Below are 6,000 nucleotides of genomic sequence, written 5' to 3' on the forward strand. Positions count from 1 at the left end.
ATTATCAAATGTTAGGCAGAGCCACTGGCCAGCTCGTGAGGTGTCCAAAAGGGGGTAGTAATTATCCTGGTTACAGTAATGAGCCTGGTCACTGCTTCCAGTCTGACACATCTGATTGGGTTTGGGGTCACCAAAAACTCCAAATCCCCTGTAAGCTACCTTTCAAAATAATAAAGCACAAAAGCAATTCCTCATTCCAAAAGTCAAAATGTTGAGTTGGCTTGAAAACTTGAAATTTCTCAAGTTGCAGAGAAATACCAGGGAGTTAATGGTGCTGCACTTAGCAAATGCTTCTTAACTTTGTAGCCTGTTCCATCCATTATCATCTTTATTCTTCCCTGCAGCATTAGAGCATTGGCTGAAAGTGCAGGAGCTGCCAGTATATATTTGCTTAAAGAGAAGTGGACTCTAGTTGTACACACTTTTATTTTTTAAGTTCAAGATATGTAAATATTTAAGTATTTCCTTCTTCAACTGAGTTTTTTTTCACATGCCTTACAAGTATGAAATTATGGTTCCTGCTGCAGAGTCCCATTCCCATTGGTTCTTTCCCTGCAGCCAAGAGCAGTTGCTGGGCCTGGGCCATGGCTGCCATCACTGCTGACCCCTGTGCGTTTTGCAGCTGAGTGGGAGGGCAGGGCTCGGTGTCCCCTGAGTTAGTGTCCCAAAGTGTCACATTGCCATGCCTGCTCTGGCCACAGCCATGGGTTTTCTCCTCTGCCTGTTCTCCAGTGCCTGTACAGCTGATAGCACCTGTGCCTCGAGGTCTGAGCTTTGCTAGCACCCCTTGGGCCCCACTGACAGCTGCCCTGCCACCCCAGAGTGCTTAGAGAACTGGGCAGGGATCCCTGGCACCTGCCTGTCAGGCTGAAGATGTCCTTCTCTCCTTAAAGGAACTGGAAGAGTGACTAAACAGTGCCAGAAGTTGTTGGAAGTTCACAGGTACTCCAAACACCACTAAAAGACACCAAAAAAGTTGTTGCAGTACTTGGGGTAGCACATTCTGCTTACTCAGTACCTTAAGGTTTCTGGCTCTGTCACAATGAAGCCAAGCTCCCCTGCAGGAAATGGGAGCAGGAAGTGGGGCTGGTGCTGTGCTTGTGACTGTGAGCATGACCAGAGGTGTTCACAGCTGATGTCTGACACCACAGAGGGGCTTGTGGGAAGCTCTTTTGTTCTCAGGTTCGTTTTTCCCTCTTGACCATTTTCCATGTTCTGTGATGTGTTTCTGGGCATGTTTTTCCCATCTTCCTTTGCTAAAGACTCTTGGGGGATTTTCTGCTCTACAATCTCAACTATTTTAATACAGCCAAAAGTATTCTGTGAGATCAGCTGAAGCTGTTGGAGTGCAGGCATGCTGTCAGCTGCTAGAACATGGATATGAAATACTGTGTGTCATCTTTTGCCACCTTCCTGTTGAGCACAAGCTCTGTCTTTCTCTGCTTTGCTCTCCATGAAACTCCTCCTTCTGTCTCCTTTCCTGTCATTTAAAAGATCACACCTCAGGAGTCAGCAAAACTGTGAGTCCTGCTCCCCACACCCCCTCTTTCCCTCTTTTCCAGCTCCTTATCATCATCTCCATCCTCAGCACTGCTGTACAGTAAATGGCCACAGCAGTTTCTTTCCTGTTGGAACTGCAGAGGTACCTAATGAAGATTAAGTTTTTAGCAAAGAACAAAGCAGGGCTGTGATGACCTGAAGTATTTCAGCACAGATGGCTGCTGCATTTACGGTTTAGTAGAAACAGAAATTGCTGGAATTGCTGGCAGGGAAATGGTGGTCCCTGTTGGGGAGGTCAGACGTAGGGGTTTAGAACAGTCTGATTTGCAAATCTATTTATTCTACTCCTCCAGCTTCATGCAAGTTGCTCAGATCTCTGTGTGTAGGCCAACCCCCATCTGATCAGCCCTATGTTCTCATGCTCTCTGACCTTTTTGGTAGGTGGTAATTTTGTTTGTACCCTCTCCCGTGACATCCTGTCAAACCCTCTTCTGCTCTCACAGCTGACAGCCTTGCCTGCCCTGTGCCTGTAACTGGGAATTTCCCTTCCTTCTTCCTTCCACAGCCACCATTGCCTGTTCTGCTGCCTTCCAGAGCAGGATGTTTGTGCTCTTCCCCACATCCGTGCTGGATGAGCTGCCTCACCCTGTTGAGATTCCTGGAGTTGGTCTCTGCTGTGCTTTCCCCTGCTAAGCCCCAGCTTTGTTTCAGACAGTGTCAGCTCTGCCCTGTGCTCCTGCTCTGCACATTTGACCCGCGCTTTGAAGGCTGGAGCGCTGTGTCTGTCCCGCCGCGGTGTTGCCGTGCTCCGTGTGCCCCAGCAGGGCAGCAGCGCTGGGGGCGTCCTCGCCTGCAGGGGCCACCGCCGCCTTCTGCTCTTCCCATCTCCGCAGGGCGGCCCAGGAAACTGCCCAAGGAGCAAATGCCCTGTGGCGTCAGCAGCACACACAAACCAACCTCGGTACTTTTTTCGTTTGTTCTCATCGGTTTTGAAAAGGAAGTCACCATCTATAAATAGCTGCTAGGAAAATCTTGCCTCATAGCAAACTGAAGATGTGATTCACCTGATGTGTTGTGTGCAAATAGCTGCATTTTAAACAAGGGCCTTTCTAAAGGTAAGTGGTGGACTGAGGGATTTTTGCTGTTTTGTTTCAAAGTGAACGTTTGTGGTACCTTCCAAACATACCAAGGCTCTATATTCTTGTCCCAGGTGCCTGTTTCTTTTTCCAGTCCCTGGGTCTGTGCTACCTTAGTGAAAACAGAGAGTAAGGTTTAGTAGCTCTGAGGCAGGAAATCCTGTATTTTCACAGCTCTAAGGATTTCATATTGTTTGATCTCAATAATACCTTAAGGCCTGCAGCAAATGGGCCTGAAGGAACACTTCAAATGATTACAAGACAAAAACCCTGAGTAAGCTGAAATTACTTCTGGTAAAACAAACATGAGAAAAAAAGAAGGTGGAGGAAAAGATGTCCATAGCTCTTGATTCTTTAGGGAACAATGAACTTTTTATACAATTGAACTCCACAGTCCTCATACTCAGGCAAGAAGGTGTGGCAAGTAACATCCAGCCTCTATCTGACTGCTCTGATTGCTGTGGGACAGTTTGATTTCTACTATTTTAGTCCAGCTCAGTACAGGATGTTATTAGCTGTTGTGGCTGTATTTGTTTTTCTCCATGTACAGAGCTGGACTGGAAGGGGTCTCAAAAGATCCAACCTTTTGTGGGAAAGAGTCTAGATGAGGTGTAGCCCCTGTCACTGAAAGCAGGTCATCAGGAACTGCACATGGCTGAAGAGCTGCTGCTGAGAGAACAGTAGGAAGGAGTTCACTACCAGAGTTCCTGAACATGAAAATGCTCTCAGAGGAAGCAGTCACAAAATCCTTTTTATCCCTTGTAATAAAAGCAAAATGTAAAACCCAACACTTCTGTATTTTGGTTTTAGCCATCATTTAAAGTAGCAACTGGTAGTGGTGAAGTCTGCACATTTTATTCTCAGGAGACTCCACATTGCTTCCCAGTTGCCTTTCTTTGGTTTCTCTTTCTGTGGTGATACAGCCAGAGATTGGATAATTACAGTTTCTTTCGGCAGAGCATATGTTGGCAATATTCAGCAGGGCCAGTATTTCTGTGTGCCAAGACAAGGGTGGTTTCTGTGGTTAAAGCAAAGTCTATGAATAAAAGTCAGTGTCTGGGTGTGTATTTAAAATTGGTTCTTGGTGAGACACTTTGAAACAACGGACCACAGGATTCTTTGACTCTGTCCATTACAAAACAATGCAGCCCAGACTGAGCACCCGGGAACGTTTGTGTGTGCTGTGCCAGGCTTTGGTGACGATCCCTGGGACAAAAGTGACTCACGGTTTTGTTGTTGCTGCTGCAGCTCTCTGAACGTCGGTCACCTGCTGCATTCCCGCACCACTCCTCTGCCTTACTCTCTCCAGGCCCGGGCGCTGAGCCCATCCCATCGGTTTGGCGGTGGAAGAAGCGAGGGCACGGCCAGAGAGGGAAGCGCTCCCGGGCCGGGCCCCGGCTCCCGCCAGGTGGCGGCCGTGGCTGCGGGATCCGCCCGGAGCCCGGACTCCGGCCGGAGCACCGCGGGACCGCGCCCGGCCGCACCCCGCCCGCAAGTTCAGTAACAACACTGTTTTAAATTGTTGTGACACAAATTAATTGCTGACAGACACAGGAGAAGAATTTCCCTAGCTTTGCTGCTGTGAATCCGTAAAACCTGTCCTCTAGTGGTGAGTATTCTTGGTACAACCTACCTTTCTTCCAATGCACTGAGTAATTGCTTAGCTCTGGATTCAGACTGAAGAATTCTTTACTTTAAAAAATTCAGCATCCCTCACGAGAGTGGAACATGCCCGTGGAGTTGGGATTCAGCAGCAGTCGTGCGGAGTAGGCAGACTGCAAGAACAAACAAACATTTGCATTGCAGGAGATAGAGAAGTCTAAGCGCCACTTCCAAAAGTGGCAGGATGGAGTTTTGCCCCTACTTGGCCATCCTTCCCACAGAGAAGCAGCTTCTTTCAGATCTGGTGTTTTATTTATGCAGCTACACATGAAGGGACAGTTTAGTGTTAAAATCAAGAAGGTAGAGCTTGCAATTCCCACGCTCCAGCCTCTGAAGAACCCTCACTTCAACACACCTAAAAACTGCTTCCTTCTCCTCTAGCTGCCATTTGCAGACACCACTGACATGTCCGTCTTGTAGTTAACAACACTGAGCTACCACCAGCAGTGGCATGAGGTAGGTGCTTACAGAATTTTATCTCCATCCTGTGAGCACATGCTATTTTCTTTGCTTTACTTATGTGACTAAAAACAGCATGCTCCTCTGCCTTGCTACCTGGAGTAGCCAGGCAGGGGCCAGCAGAGACTGGCACTTGCCCTTTGCTGGGAGCAGTGAGCTGGGTCTGACTGGAACAGGTCGCTTCATCACAGCTGGATGGGACTGTTTGCTAAACTGTTCCACTTAAAAAACAACTTCTTTATTTCCCAGCACAATTCAGCGCAAGGCACCTCCTCTAATGAACTTGTCTTACCTCTGTTTCTATAGACTTTTTCTAACCTCCAGTCCCTACGCTCCTTCAAGCACAGAAGATGCCAGGTACACAGAAGTAAGGGGAGAATTTGCACAGCAAATGTGGTGTTCTTGCTGCAATTCCAAGTCTATTCTGAAGAAAAATGCAAAAATGCACTCTTAGAAAGCAAACTTACCTTTTACCAGCATAAGAATAATTTAAAAATGCCATAGCTTGCAATACTGAACAAGTCACTAATCAGTAACAGCTGAAGGTAATTAATGCCTCCACTACACACTAAAACCCCCCTTGGGAAAGCCCCAGCTGGGCTCCAGGGCAGGGGCTGAGCCGTGCTGGAAGGGACAGGTGTGAGGAGGCTGCACAGCCGTACTCAGACCCAGCACCCTCAGGGTGTGTGCTCAGCCCTGCTCAGACCCTCAGGGTGTGTGCATTGTGCACAGCCCTGCTCAGACCCACAACCCTCAGGTGTGCACAGCCCTGCTCAGTCCCAGCACCCTCGGGGTGTGTGCACAGCCCTGCTCAGAGCCAGCACCTGCAGGGTGTGCATACCCTGCTCAGTCCCAGCACCCTCGGGGTGTGTGCATTGTGCACAGCCCTGCTCAGTCCCAGCACCCTCAGGTGTGCACACTCTGCTCAGAGCCAGCACCCTCGGGGTGTGCAGGGCCCTGCTCAGAGCCAGCACCCTCAGCACTGCTCCTACAGCTCCTGCTGTCCCAGCAAATCCATGGAGCTGCTCTGCTGATGCTCCAGTGCTCTACGGGGCTGGAACCCGGCTGTCAGCCAGGTCACTCCACAGGTGGGCAAGGCCCTCTGAATTCATCCCAGCTTTCTTGAATTTGCTGGATGATGAACATGGAAGCTCAGCTGTAGGTGTATCCTAACACTTAGTACAAGTATTAATTTGTTCTTTATACTTGGCAACATTTGTACAGATGTAACAGACAGTGTCAA

Source organism: Camarhynchus parvulus, chromosome 6 (genome assembly GCF_901933205.1).
Source record: "Camarhynchus parvulus chromosome 6, STF_HiC, whole genome shotgun sequence".
NCBI lineage: Eukaryota > Metazoa > Chordata > Aves > Passeriformes > Thraupidae > Camarhynchus > Camarhynchus parvulus.